Source organism: Vicugna pacos, chromosome 9, assembly GCF_048564905.1.
Source record: "Vicugna pacos chromosome 9, VicPac4, whole genome shotgun sequence".
In the NCBI taxonomy this organism is placed as follows: Eukaryota; Metazoa; Chordata; class Mammalia; order Artiodactyla; family Camelidae; genus Vicugna; species Vicugna pacos.
The window spans coordinates 66,545,765-66,562,028 of record NC_132995.1 but is presented as its reverse complement, the minus strand read 5'-3'; the positions used below and the strand labels follow the sequence as shown (position 1 = coordinate 66,562,028).

Here is a 16,264-nt window from a genome sequence, read left to right as displayed (position 1 = left end):
CTGGATTTTCACAGGAAGGGTGATCCAAAGACTGACAGGACAATTCAGTTTCCTTTGGATGGCAGGGGAAAGGCCGTGGGGAGATGAGTGTGTAAGCAAGGAGGTCAGGCTGAGTTGTAATAGTCCAGGAAGAGATAATGAAGCTGAAACAGGGATGTAAGGCCTGATGGCAGATGGGTTGCACTTCACTGAAAGGATTTGCTGTTCCATATGATAAACAGAAGTCAGTGATAATGTTTATTATATCCTATGTGCTTCTGTCTCCCCAATTAGACAGTAAACTCTCTTTGAGAAGGACCATGTTGTGAATTTCATTAACATCCAACTCACCTAATATAAACAAAATGCATAAAATATATATTAGATATTCCAGCAACTAGGGTTAAAATTTACTTTATAAATCCCACACTTTTTTTTACAGCGAGATTACCCTTTATTTCCCTTCTGAAAGTGCATTGCCCAGCGTTACTTTCATACTTGCACATGAATCATTTTGCTACTGTAATAGTGAACACTTAGTATTACATCATTTCCTTTCTCCATCTTCTGCTTCCTCTTTTTTTCCTTTTCTTCTTCTAACAGTTTCTTCCTCCTCCACCCCTTCTTCCTCCTTCTCTTTGTTGTCATTGTCCTCCTCCTCTTTCTTCTTCATGCAAGAACCTGATGATATTACCAAACTGCAGTTAGCTAAAAGTGATTTTATTAGACACATTCATCAGTAGCGGTAGAAGAGCTACCCCTCATAATGCCAAATTCCGCAGCCTGCAGAGTGCCACCCTTTATCTTATGTGAGGTGTATGTAAGCCATGTAATAAAATTTGCTAGTGTAAAAAAATGTCACAGTTCTCTACCACAGCTTGTCATTTTTTTTAAAAAAAAAAGTAAAATCTTACTTTCTAGTTGTCATTTTTATTCCAATATTGTGTGACCAACCTTAACTGTAGGAGAAGAGCAGTTGAAAATAATGTTTAAGTGAAATAAAAATGTTGATTTGCTTTAGTGTTAATAGTTGGGATCTAAAATAGGAAAAAAAAAGATGAATGCACCACTTAATTGTGGCTTATTGATAAATGTTCAAAATTTTATGAAATTTATTAATAATTTAATTCCGTATTTCTTTATATAAATACTTTTATATGTTTTCATGGGGTTTTTTTGTTTGTTTTTATTCTGTGATCACCACAGTCTATGCCATAAACATATACATCATTAATTTCAAAGTTTCTCTCATTTTCTTTATAATTTTGTAATAGGATGACTTAACATAAGATCTACCATTTTAGCAAATTTTTAAATATATAATACTATATTATTAACCATAGGTACTGTGCTATACAGTAGATCTCTAGGACTTCTTTCTGTTGCATAATTGAAACTTCTTGCCCTTTGGCTAACCTCCCATTTCCCACTTCCCCCAGGCCCTGGCAATTGTCATTCTACTCTGCTTCTATTTTAGATGCCTCATAAAGTGGTATCATATTTTGTTCATGCTGGCTTATCATACTTCGCTTAACATTCACCAGGCTCATTCATGTTGTCACAAATGGCAGGATTTCCTTCTTTTTAAGGCAATAAATTCTGTTGTATATGTATATCACATTTTCTTTATGCATTCATCTGTCCATGGACGTATACTTTGCTTCTGTGTCTTGGCTATTGTGAATAATGCTGCAATAAAAGTGAGAGTACAGATATCTCATCAAGATCTTACTTTCAATTCTTTTGGCTACAGATGCAGAGGTGGAGTTGCTGGATCATATGGCAGTTCTATTTTTAATGCTCTGAGGAACCTCCAGACTGTCTTCCATAGTGGTTGCACTAAATTACATCCCCACCAACAGTGTACATGGGGCTCCTTTTCTCGACATCTTCACTGGCATTTTTTTGATAACAACCATCCTAACAAGTGTGAGGTACTACCTCATGATTTTGATTTGCATTTCCCTGATAACTGTGACAACTTAATAGCCAAAACATAAACAACTCAATTAAAAAATGGGCAGAGGAACTGAGTAGACATTTCTCCAAAGAAGACATATAAATGGTCAATAAGTACAAAGAAAGGGCTGAGATTTCTAATTCTTCTGAAGGCCGGTTCTTTTCTTCTGACAAACCCAAATACCTTGTGGGACATTAAAATTTACCTAAAATGTATAAACCTCAAATTCTCTATCTGTTTAAATTGAGATACTGATATCAAGCATAAGTGATTGCTGTAATGATTGGATACACTGAATGGAAAGAGCATTTCATGATGAGTTGCACTAAGGAGAGACTCAAAAAAAGTTGTTAGTAGAGAGAGTAATGTAATGAGGGGATGGTGATGATGTAGTGTTCTGGGAAATAATAATAGTAACTATAATCACAATATCTACTTTGGTTAAAATGGATAATATAGTCTATGAATAATTTTCTGCCCATATATATTTTTAATAAGAAAAATGGAAGAGGTACATCAGAGTTTTGGGAGGCCAGTTATAAGTTGAGTAGGCTGCTTTACATTTATGTGGTCAATAGAAGCATGTCCCCAAACCAAAGTTATAACATAATGAAACAGTTCCCTCTACTGCTATTGCTACAGTATTTAAAAGTTCGAATTAACAGCATCATTAATTAACTTCTGAAAAATTATCTTTATCTGTGTTTTAAAGTATTAGGTTATGTATTATAGACTGTATTAGTTAACTAATACCTTTATTTATGTTTTTCTGATTTATTGGAAGCACATGATCTAGTACACGCCTAGATTCTTTGACTCTGCATTTTATGTGCTATGAAGCCTTGAGAAATTTACTTGCGTTCTCCGTATGCTTTAATTTCCTTACCTGTAAAATGAGGCTAATTAAAATAACTACCATGCATGATGCTTGTGAGGATTAAATAAGTTAAAAAATTTAAAAGGTGCTTATAATGGCATTATGTAGATGACTATTATCACCATCAATGAAATCCGTTTTCTCTCACAACGGCTCTGTGAGGTAACAGAATAAAGGGCATAGGAATTTTGATTACTGAAAGAACAGGTTAACTTAGGAGAACTTGGCTTCTGGGAAAGAGGGATGATTGCTACAGAAATGAAGTCTGTGAAGAAAAACTTATTGATCAAGGAGGCTAGATATATCTCAATTTACAACTTGCCTAGAATAGATATGTCTCAGCATCTTTTCCTTGTAGCTCCTAGAATATAAACATCCCCACCGAAAGGAAAGCATCAATAAAATAGAGACTTCAGATTCATCCTGTAAATAAGTGCTTCAGTTTTGTTCACAGAGAAACCAGTGTACGTAACATAGAAATCATGTGTAAGAAGAATCACTGATGCAATCAACACACTGCAAGTTGAGGAACATTCCTCTGGGAAAATCGTAGGTTATTGGAATATGCCACTTGAAATGTATACAGCAAATGCAAAATGAAAAGACAGTAGGAAATAAATCATTTATTTTTAAATACTGACAGTTAAAACTATTCTGTGCTGTTGGATTAGATCTCAGTTCAGTAGCTGAAGCACAGTGCCTGAGGCTACGAAATAGTCAACTTTTTAATTTATGAAAAGATTGCATTCTTGCTTTTGACTCACTCTGTGGAGTAAATAAGCCCACATTAAACTCATATTTTAAATGTTGAGATTTTGAGATGAAGGATATTTTATGCTTAAAAGCAAACCAGTTTCATAGAGGTATAATTGACATAAAATAAACTGCAAATACTTAGTAGAATTTGATAAGTTTTGACATATGTATATACCCGTGAAACCAACACAAATACTCAGTTTTTCAAACCTAAATAAGTCTATTTTCAACAAATTTAGTACCTCATGGTGACCTTTTACCCATAACTTGTGCACTTACAGCTATTCCTTAATGGTTTTACCTGCAATATTATTACAGTTATTACCGTCATACTGTGAAGACCATGTTATCCCTTTCTATACCTTGCCAATTATTCAAGGCTCAGTTCCAAATCACTTCCGTCATGAGACTTTCCTGATGTCCTCTTTAGAAGAAATCTCTTCCTCTTTGAACAACTTTACCCTGTTTTATAGCCCATTGACTATATTACCTTCCACTGAATTTACGGATTAGCATAACCCTTGTAGATCATAAATTTCACGAGGCAGAGAGTGTATTCAGTTGTGTACAACAGAGATTGATGAACAGAGATTTTATATTCTACATTTGCAAGCATGTTCTTCATTTAAAGGATCACATTGACTATCTACACAAGAGCCCTTACCAGAAATGAAGGAGGGCAGGAAAGGAGGAAGAGAGGGAGAGAGGGGAAAAGGAAAGAAAGTAGAAAATAAAAGATCACTAGGAAAGACAATAGCTTTAGTTTTACTGGTAAAGATAACAGAGATGTTAAGGTTCTATCTGAAGACTATTTTAGGACTATAGATTCACATTGGCACTTGCACACATTACTGCACTCTTATAAAAATACAAATTCCTAGTTATTTGACATTGACATTTAATTACATAATTCACCTAGGAGCCACCTAAGAAAGTTAAATATGACACTGCTGTATTTTGAAAGTTGGAACAAATGAGTCATTTTAATTATAAATAATAAAAATTTATTCTTCACAGAAAACAATCTTTTTTCTTTTTTTTTTTTTCTATTTTAACCTTCTCCCACTTAGATCCTAAAGAAATTTTACACTGAACCATATGCTGCAATACAGCATGGCTTATGTTTAGGGACTTTAGATGGATAATAGCTAAAGTGTACTGTGACAGGGAAATATATGTTTAAATTCTGTATGGCGCTTTATTTTACTTCTGTCATTTTATTTTTAAATTATTTTGTATTCTTTTAACATAGCAAAGTACATAATGAACTTGACCAATATAAATAGATAAGAGCATTAGAAACTTGAGTTACTTTAAGATGTACAACACATTAGGGGCCAAAGAAAGAATAGAACCAGTATAAATAATGAACATAGGTTTGGAATACAAAATTGTATTTCATATAAGAAAATTGGAGTGTACAACTGAATATTTAAAATGTAAAATTATTCAGAGATATTAAATCATGGATACAATGTATATGAAGCTCTTACATCTTGCCAGACTGCACCCTCCTCTCCAAAAAAAGAAAAGATTATAAACACTAGTTAGTATGTTCCACATCTTTCGTATATATTTTTCATTCATGAAAAGACAGAAAATTTGTAAGACTTTATGTGCCCACCTAGAAACACAAAACAAGCATTAAAATAATAGAAACAAAGCCGTACATAATGAACCCTGAGAAAAAGATCAAACATATTAGAGTCCTGCGGTGAGGTGTGACAAGTAAGTATTGCTTTTGCTTCTAAGACCCCACTAAATCAAAACAGTGGGGCTGTGGTGTGGGATAATTGTCTCTGATATGCTGCTGGAAGTGTTATTTATGGTTGTTTATAAAATATGCTGTCACAATGGCAGGCAGCCTAGGACCTCGGTGGTATTTATGGAGTAGCCTCTCTTTTGGTGCCCTCTGGTATACAGAATTCTTTAAAAAGGAATGGAAAGTGTATATTCAGCTATGTTTTATAAAATTGCCCTTGTCTTTCATGGTGACATGATTAATCAAAAGCTACATGTGTGAAATTTTCACAAAAGACACACAGAAATTTGCCCAACGTGCAAATTTCTGTAAGGTTTTATTTCTATTTATTTTTTATTTGTTTTGCAGATTCTTTCAGATGAAAGAAGTTCCCTGCTGTTTCTAGTTTGCTCAAACAAAATATTGTTTTAATGTTTTTCTTTTTGTCAAAACTTTTTCTGCCTACTGAGATGGTTTCTGTCCTTAAAACTATAAATATCGTGAAATATATTTTATGTTCTGATGTTAAAGTAATTATGTGATCCTGAAGCTAAACCCATTTGGTCAAGGTACAGTATTATTCCTTTACTTTATGAGATTTGATTTATAACAATTCAAATAGTATGTTAACCTCTAAGTTTAAGGTAAACATTGACTTGTTTTTCTTTCTTGTAATGTCTTTATAAAATTTTGTGGCCAATGTGAAAATAGTCTCATAGAATGAGCTAAGAAGTTTCCTTACATTTTCTATTTTTCCATAGAATTTATATAAAATTAGTGTTACTTTTTCTTTCAGTGTTTGGGAGAAATTATCAACGAGATTGTTTAGGCCTGAAAATTTGACAAATTTCTTTTACATACAGGTTCAAATTCTTACCTTGACTGATGCGAGAATAGCTAATTTGCTTCCTTTTGTTAATATTTGCCTATTATAACTAATTTATTCCTTTTATAGTCAACTTCACTGCAACCACGTATACAATGTCTATTATAAATGGCATGTAGTTTAGGTTTTATTAATTAATCTTATAATTTTCGTCATTTAATTTTAGCATTTAATAAATTTTAACTTAATATAAATGTTGTTATTTCTCCTTTTTAGCAGCAATTTTGCTATTTCCCTCTTTATGTTCTTTGTTGTCTTCAAATGGATTAAACAAATTTTTTTTTTTAATCTTCTATTGGCTTCACTGTGTGTGTGTGAGAGTTCATCCTTGAAATTACAACACACATACTTGAGTTACTTTATTCTAATTTAAATTATGACCTTTACCACTTTAAAACGATGCTAGGACCTTAGTAGACTTAACTGAATTAACATACTTCCAGATTTAAAAATTTGTTTCCATGTATTTTTAACCCACATATATTTTAAACTGTATGACATTTTTATTATTTAATCTAATTAAGAGTAACTCAAATATATTTAATCTTTTTAATGCTCATACTTACTTTTTAAATTTCACTGCTTTCTTTCGGAAGTGTTTTTCCCTAATTTCCCTTTACTTTGTGTGTGTGTGTGTGTGTGTGCGTGTGTGTGTGTGACTCTGTTGCTGTCAATTTGCATTAATATATGTTTTCCCCCAAATTAATTTATTTTGCCTTCAGTTTTAAAAGAACATTTCAACTGAGTATAGAATTCCAGGTTGCTATTTTAAATTTTCTTTCAGCACTTTAAAGATGTCTTTTTTTTTTCTGATTTACATCATTTTTACCAAAAATTCATTGTCATTTCTATTTTTGCTCCTTTGCAGGTGTTTTTTCTGTGATCTCTTATAGTTTTTCCTTTCTTTTTTTTAAGAAGCTTATTAGGATATGATTAGGTGTGGGAAATTTTGAAATTATAATTTCTAGTAACTGTTTTAAATTAAAGATCCATCTTGTAATTTCCAGAGTTTAAACCAAAAAGAATGTAAAAGAATATCCACTTGGTAAGTTGAAAAAGAAATATATAAATAACAAGTTATTCAGTCACTTCAAAAGAAGATTAAAAAGGAGAAAAAGAATGATATTAAAAAGGTAAAATTTATGAAATAAAAATAGAGGGAACTTGTCAACCCAAATAAGTCAGTAGTTATATTTTATATATATATATATATATATATATAAAATTTTAAAATGTAACTAAAAACTAAGATTGTTAGAGCAGATGCTAGTATACAAAACCTAATGTATGTTGTTCTCCAGAAGCTTAACTGAAAAGTAAGATAATAGACTGAATATAGAAAAATAAAAAAAAGATAAAGCATGCAAGTAGGAACCAAAAGAAAGCTGTTGTAGTTATAGTTGGCAAAGTAAATTATTAGATAAAGTAGATTTAGAGGCAAGCATTGTTAGACAAAAATGGGAACATTTCTTAATAATACAGTGATAAACCAGTGCAACAGGAGTAAATTTTAATCTGTATGTATATGAAAATAAAGCCACAACATATAGGAATAAAAAAAACTGACAAAATAACAGCAAAGCTACGCAAATCTACAAGCATAGTCAAAAACATTAAAATAAGTCTCTTAATAGTTGGGAAAATCAACAAGCATATAAAATGTGACCAACTCAGTCTAAATACTTGACATGATTGAAATATATGAACCAGCAGAATATTCATTTATCAAGTACCCCAGGGACAAATATATATATACATATATACATATATACACATATATAAGCTGCTGTTACTTTGAGTCTGTGTTATTCATGGTTGATCCTGTTAGAACATATTACTGAAATTATAGAATATTTTTGATAATTAAAGATATATGTAGTTATTTTAACATACAGGGCAGTGTATACAAACACATACAAATGTGAATTATTTATGAAGCACTTTATGTGTAAATTAATTCTCAATTTTATGTTATATTAATTTCTAAACAAATGTCTGTAAGTCATGAGCATCATCAGAATTGCTAAGTATTGACAGGCAGGACCCTGAATAGTGGACTTAAGCATTAGATTTAACTGCCCACACCATCACCGCAAAGGTTACGTGCATGAGTCCATCATCTTTTGAAACAACAATTAGTCCAGATTTTCCTCAGTTGATTACATTATTAGAAATAACTCCATTTATAAATCACTGTGGGAAATCTCAAATAATGACGTTTAAAGGAAAATTCACATTATGACATTTTATAGCATGGTCTAAACATACACTTTATACCTGACTTAGTCATTTTTAAAGCTCATTAATCTTTCTCTATTGAAGTTTTGAAATTGATATTTGTTTTCAAATACTTTAACAATTTCAGGAACTAATCGCTAAGTTGATATTTGATAATTTTCTATGCTTTTTTAAACAATATTTAAGGTTTATGCTTACAGAATGTTTTATTTTATGTTAACACACATTTATTTATCAAAGTCATATATCCTTTTGATTAAAGACGCCAGGGTAGCACAATAAGACTCATAAAGCAAATAAAAATCTTCTGGCCCTGCTCCTTCCTACCCACCACTTTTACCTATTTATCCTTTTTCCCCACCTCTTCTGCGAATATAATTACTCCTGTGCTTACTTCCTCTGTGTTACTTTTGTGTCTTTTAATAGTAAGCATGCATTATTGTTTCATCAGATTTAGTCAGTATTTTTGATATACTTTGTAATAAAAAATTATTATCTTATCCTATGCTCTATTACCCCACCCCTCCTCCACCCATCAACATCTTTTCTACTTTGACTTTTTCAATATTGTAAAGTTTACATTTAATTTTGTTACCCTAGATCTCCTTTGCTTTGTCTATAGGATGATTCTAAAGTTGGTCAGCTATGGAACAGTGGGTGTTTCATAATAACTATGTAAACCATGTTAACTATCTAGCTTGTGTTCGGATTAGCTTTTGTTTTGTTTTGTTTTACTGCTGCGTTCTGACTCTTATGAAATGTGGTGCAATATTTCCATACCTTTTATCCTTTCTAATAATCTACCAACTGTTTACATTCTCTCATTATTTACTATGTTTTATATATTGACTGTAATTTCCTTATTTTTCCCTCTCACATTATGAGCCGGACTTTCTATAGTCTTTTTGACATGAAGAACACTTTTTTTCCCTATTTTTTGGTCAGTCTGAAATATATTCCAATTTCTTATTCAAATCTATTGTCACATAATTATTCTTGATGCTGACTACCTTTGTGTTCTTTTTTGTGTTGGTTGCTGTACTGTTGCATTATATTATATTTTATATAGTTTTCTTTTGGCATTTGTTCCCTTACATTATGTAAGATTACCAGATATTTTCTTCAGTAAGATAATCATTTATTTATTTGATTATTAACTGTTATTTTTTTTTTTTGAAAGGAGGAGCAATATTAGCTGATCTCTGATTTTTCTCCCTGGAGTAGAAAATGTATTCAATTTTCCATCTTATATAAAGCTTGGTCAAATCTTAATCCAAACAGTCCCATTTGAAATTGCTAAACTCTAAGAAAAGTTCTGTCTTCTTCCCCGGAATCTAGAAGTCTGCTGGAGTTTACCTCATGCCATGTTTAACGTTTTGGGAAGGAAGCTTTAAGCAGAGCAGATTTATCATGGAGCTGTTCAAATTTATGTTTCAGGGCCCCTGGAACCTGTGTGAGCCCCTTCCAAAGCCCTCAAAGATGCTCTACAATTATACTCACATGAACATTGATATTTTTATAAAATCCTCAAAAGTAAGATGTTTTAGCTGTAATTGCTTAATGCTGCTTGATTTTTCTTCTTTGACTTCCCTTGCATCACATTTCCCCTCTTATTGAGTCATATGGAAGGGACTGTAGAAATTTGGGGATTTCAGTAAAAGCTAATTACATTGGCAATACATTTAGTTTGGATATTGTAAAGTTAATTTTGTGGTTATCTGCCAATTCTGTATGTAGTTAAACTATTACTAGCCATCCTGGTACAGGAAAAGCTTCTAGAAGTAAACTTACTGTCTACTGTGCCAAGCCCTTCAGAATAGATACATGTGGATGGTAACCAAAAATGATTGATGTCTGTCACCAAAACAAAATGTCTGTAATCTTAATTTCCACCGCTCTCTCTCTCTCAACCCACGACCTGGTTGTGTGGCCCTAGGTGTGCCATGTAATTTCCTAGTTCTGAAAAGACAAAATTTTCTTTTTCACAGTTTTCTCTGGCTATGATGAGGGTGCCTTACAATCACAATAAGAAGTGCAAGGGCCTGTCCAGCCACTACATTGGTTATCGATAGACTGACACCAGCACATAACACCAAAGAATGCCAAAGTTGTCTGGAAACAGCCAGAACCTAGGAGAAACTCATGAAACAGATTTTCCTTTAAGCCCAGAGGAGGAACCAACCCTACCAACACTTTAATTTCAGACTCCTAGCCTCCAGAACTGTGGGAGAATAACTTGCTGTTTCTTTAAGCCTCCACATTTGTTTATGGTACTTTGTCACAGTAGCTCTTGAGAATTTATGTACTCACTCAGACTCCCTTCAGTTTTCTCTTGTTGCTCACCTCAGCCTAGAGATGGAAAATGGGTAATATGCATATACACGATTGCTTCATTCTCTCATTTTTCTTTGCTTGTGCCATCTACAATTTTGGTAATTTATTTAAAAATCTCAAATATTAATATGTTTTTACTTAACAGACTCTTCTTAAAACATAAGGAAAAAAATTTAAATGAAGAAATAACTAATTGTTGCTCAGAATCAGTTTGGTTTTTAACTGATCAAAATTATTCACCAATAATGAAATCAAAAGGAGTTTTTTTGTTATCAAAATCACCCAAATTAATTGAACAGTGACCGTTGGTAAACGTTTTTGATAACCAACATTAAACATGATTTTAAACATTCACTTCTCAACACTGTTTTGCACTCATTCTCTATGCCTATTTTATACTGAATTATTTATTATTGCAAATTCTTTTGTGATAATAGTTTGTCTGATTAAATTTAAATTACAACCTGGCTTATTAAAATGTCATAGAAAACATCTTCAGTGGTCTAGCAGAGTGTATCTATTTACTTTTGGGGTAAAGTTTTAAATCAATTTCAAAAATGATATTTAGCATAATTAATTAATTTCATTCCATGGTATCAAAGAGAATAACAATCAAAATTATAAATTTGGCAGTTTTAACACTACGCATTTCGTTTCACATACTTCAATTATAAAGCTGACTACAACCCTAGAAATATGCCAGTAGTATCTATTATATTCACAAATGCACATATAGATAAATATTTTAATGCAGTTTAATAACTTTATTATGAATATGTCTGTAATATATAGTTATTTTTTTCTATTTCTAATAGGACATTATTTTATACTCTTATTAAGGAATCAAAATACAGGTTTTAAAGCTATATGAGTACCTACTGTAGGTGGGTTAAAAATGCTCTGTGCTTTTGAATACTTACTCAGCTTTCTAAAATAAATAATAATCCTGAACATCTTAACTTACAATCAAAATGTCATATGACATATAAAACAAAGAATGTTGCCCACTATCCAGCTCTTCAAGGATCAAGTCATTAGCTACTGCAGTCCCTGACCTACAATATACCCTGAAAGGAATCCAGGAAGAACAGGATGAGGTACTCTGTGCTCTGGGAATACAGGCAAAAAAGGTCCTTAGATAGTTAGATGTATTTCAGGAAAAGTTTTCATGAACCCGTATTCTTGTGTCTTCCCATACTTAGAAAAGCCCTTCAACTGTTAGCTGAGAAACATGTTACTCATGACTAGCAGTAACCTTCCACCAAGATGTAGGGTTGACTAACCATACTCTGTAGCCAAAATCATATATACTGGCCTCTCCCCCTGCCTCTTCAGAGCCCTTCCTGAGAGCTATCTGAGGCTGTCTTCTGGGCTGTCATCCTCAGTAAGGCACTCTGAGCAAAACTCAACTCACAGCTCTTACATTGTGTGTTTTTCTTTCAGTTGACAGAATTAAATATGACCAAAAAAACCTTTTCTACAGGGAGAGTACTAATGAAGACAAAGAAAAGTGCTCCCAGATTATAGAAATCTGAATTTTTTACTCAAGAATGTCTTTTAGTCTGATGTTTCTTTCCTTTCTAGGTCAATCCAGCCCTGTTTTTCTCAGGAGGACTTCATAGCAATTAATTGATCTTCGCAGAGCCTCTTAGACACTGAAAGCATGTGTAAGTGCCATGGATTGGAGAGTGCAGTTATAAATAAACTGACTTTTGCTTTAGTTTTCTTCCATGCAGGTAGTCTAGCCACCTTTGTTTTTAAAAAAATCAACTTTGTAGAGCAGAATTAAAATCAACGAATTGGATGATATTACTGATTGATATTACTTAGAAACAAAATTGAGAATCAATTGTTTTAAATGGAGTTATTCCTCTCAACAGTTCACTTGAGCATATATAGGAAACACTTTTACATTTAACACAAAATGACCTTCGGAGAAAGCACTGAACATGCTGAGTGAGTGCCCCTTTCTTCAGTGGGAATCAAGCAGCTAAATAATGCAATTGACCTTAGAAAAAAAATTTCTAAGCTGTCTAGAAATTCATGTCTCATAGGAAAGCATCTAATTTTATTTGAGAATATAATATTAAGAACTTTTCTATGTATGAAATTTCACATTATATTTAAGAACAAACATTTACAAATTCAGGTACATTAAGGTCTGGGACAGATGGTATTATAATTTTATGTACATGTTATATGAGCAATTCATAGAAATTATCTGAACAATGGATGTTTTCATTTTTAGAGCTTAATTTGATTGCCTCATTCAGGTTAAAAAATTATTTTGAAGACAGCTCTTCAAAATGTCTGTACAGATCATGTACAAACCATGTCCTGGCTAATTTGTTTTCGTTATGTAGATCTAGCTACAAACCTTTCCAGTTATGTCCATTAGTTTTTCAGTGCAAACCTGTAGTTAGTAAGATGATACAAGAAAGCTGAATAATTTGTTTTGGAGAGTGTAAAACATTACCTGGACATAGCAAGTGAGAATGCACATCAAACAAAAGTAAAGGCAACAGGTAAAGGAACTGAGGCCTTCACTAATCCTATTACCTTATTTTGAATATAAATAAATTGTGATTCAGTGAAGTTATACAAGTGGGATCAATATCACATAACAAGGTTAGTTAATGTCATGCTTCACATCTCCTTTAGCAGTTTTTCTGTCAAGACTCTTTTTTCTCACACCACAGTATTTATTCCATGTAAATACATGCATTGCAGAAAAAATTGATGTTATAAAGATAGCAGCAAATTAGACACACATGCATTTTGAAGAAGTTCCTATAATGGGCAGTCATCTAGGGAAAATGATCTTTGATATAGATGCATTATTTCTGCTGGGGCTGCATACATTTAAAACTTAAAAAGAATTATTGATATATTGTGTTTGTAGTCAATAAATCATTTGATTATAAGCATCAGATTTGAAAATGTGAGAGAGAAGTTATGTCTTGCTCAGTATTGAGCTAGAAGAGAAGATAAGTAATAATTCATATCTCCAGATGTGAATTAAAACAATAAAGCAGAACTTTTCAAATACCAAAGAGGTCCTGAGGTCAAATAAAATAATATGTGATTTATACAGTTTGGATCCCGGTAGCCAGCTGAACACCTAGGGATGTCTACATTACCATATGGCTTTAGTTGTGTGTAACATTAGGTAATGGAAAATTCAGTAAGTTTCTAAAATGTGACTGAAGTAATGATTTGACATTAGCTAAAAAATTATTTGCATTGCCTGGTGTCGTGTGCTTTTTTACTGTCTTTTTAGTTATTATACTGGTTTATTCTATTCCATTCACAGATTCCTTTGACACCTAATGTCATGCTTTTACAAAATAATTCAAGATTGGGGCATGGCAAAGAACCAAAAGAAAATTGCTTACTAGCCAATTAAATCATTATATGTTAGTAGCTTGTTATCAGATAAAGAAGTTATTTCAAAGTCATTTCCTGAAAAACTATTTAAATGAAAACACTCCCATGGTGTTTATGTTTTGAAAAATCTGTGTAATACAACTTTCATAAACTGTATGTATTTTTCAGAAAACTCAGTGCAGATAGATAAAACTCACCACAGAAAAATCAGCAGACAGAGATTTAAAATGTTCAACAGTTTAAAACTAGTTTACTTTTAACCAGCCAACTAATGTGAGCTGTCATATTTCACTTGGAAAGAAATTTCTGTTTTTTGCTTTTATGTGTAAATTAATGCTGCTAAGGAATTAATCTTCCCTTTATATGTTAAATAATTATGTGCATAGTTATTGTTAATTGCTTTTTTTTTTAACCATTTGTCACACTGTATCATTGCACATTTGTGTGCTATACCACAAATAAATCAGGAATCAAGGTGGGAGTGTCAGCACATTGGCACATTTCTGCATTATTTATTTGTCAGAAATATATATGATTTGGATTTCCCTCCATGTTAGCAGCACACAAATATGAAGAAATCAAATCAGTATTGGTTTACAACACAGATAATTATAGGTGAATGTGTGAGAAGGCTTTGTAATAGAATTCTGTCAGTCAACTCCAGGCCCAACTTTCTCATTATGTGTTTGCAGAAACTATATGATGGAATTTGTCTGGTGACATTTGAGGGATAGTGACTTTGATTTCAAAGGAAATGTTTCAGGTTCATTTCATTACCTTAGAAAAGTAAAAGCAAATTTGTCTTATAAAAAGCAATTACTTCTTAGCTGACCAGTGCACAATAGCAATATAAGGGAGATTTCTCATTCCGCTATTCAAATCCTGAACCAGCAAACTAGTGTTTGATTTTGCTTTAAACCAATTTTACCATGTTTGAATTTCAAAAGCATTTAATCTTCATAGAGTAGGTTATTATAATGGAGATCATATTGCATTGGTATGAAATACCAGCTAAGGGACAACAGTTTTATTTTGAATTTTTTTCAGTATTTATGGTATTTTACCAACAATATTTGGTAGAAAAGATTTACGAACATTTTAAGAAATAAAGAGAACATACTTTAAATTGAGAAATCACACTATATTTTGCCTCTGCAGTCATCTATTTATTATGAATAATAGTTTTATGAATTTTTAAGTGATATGTATGAAAAAATATTAAAATATTTTTATTCTACTATAATGACTTTTATGAATAATACGTTTGAAAAATCTGACTGTATCTTAGTTATGTTATTTTCATTCCTCTTCAACATTTTACTCTTTATAAACAAATATATTTCATACTCTTATGGAAGTATTTTTTTAGTATACTTCATAATTTTTAAAAATAGAAAGAGAGATCAGGATGCCATTTGCTAGTATAGATTTGTTGTCCTCCAGTATTAAGTCTAATAAGGGGTTAGATATGTCGACTGAAATAAAATCACACAACATGAGAATTGTGGGTTAAGTTTTACTTGGTGCAAAATGAGGACTATAACTTGGGAGACAGCATCTCAGATGGCTCTGAGGACCTGCTCCGAAGAGGCAGGGGGAAACTCAGTGCTATATACAGAATTTTAGTGGAGGGGGTGCATGTACTCAAGCACACATTTAGGCAGAGGCTTGCTGCTAGTCACAAGGAGCAGATGTAACCATTAATGAATTTAGTGCTTTTCTAGACATGAGGAGATGCAAATCTTTGGGGTCCTAAAATCTTCTCCTGAGAATATCTTAAGTATCTGAACTATCTGAAGGCCTGTTCTGCCAATTTTCCCAGAGCCCAGAGTGCCTCATTCCTGATCTCCACCCTGAACTCCTTTCAGGGTGTTTTGAAGGTCAACGTCAGCAGTGGCTGACAGCAGTTTATGATTTAATCCAGAGTTAGATGGCAAGTGCCAACATGATCCAACCACTGTAGAGGCAGGTGGCAAGTGCCAGTATTTAGTTGGCAGATGCAAACTACTCATCATTAAAAGTAATCTGATGAATACTGTAGAGTGGTAAAACCTAAACTTTGAAATTAAAAAAGAGAAAAAGGTAAGGCTTACATTAAACAAGATA

At 32.4% G+C, this 16,264-nt stretch overlaps 1 long non-coding RNA gene across 1 annotated transcript in view; it reads left to right on the top strand.

Annotated features, from left to right (window-relative positions):
- LOC140698275 (uncharacterized) overlaps positions 1-16,264 on the top strand; it is a 218,350-nt gene that overhangs the window by 99,522 nt on the left and 102,564 nt on the right. The window contains exon 2 of the long non-coding RNA XR_012075939.1: positions 12,356-12,438. This is a non-coding gene — a long non-coding RNA (uncharacterized lncRNA). The remainder of the gene's footprint in view (positions 1-12,355; positions 12,439-16,264) is intronic.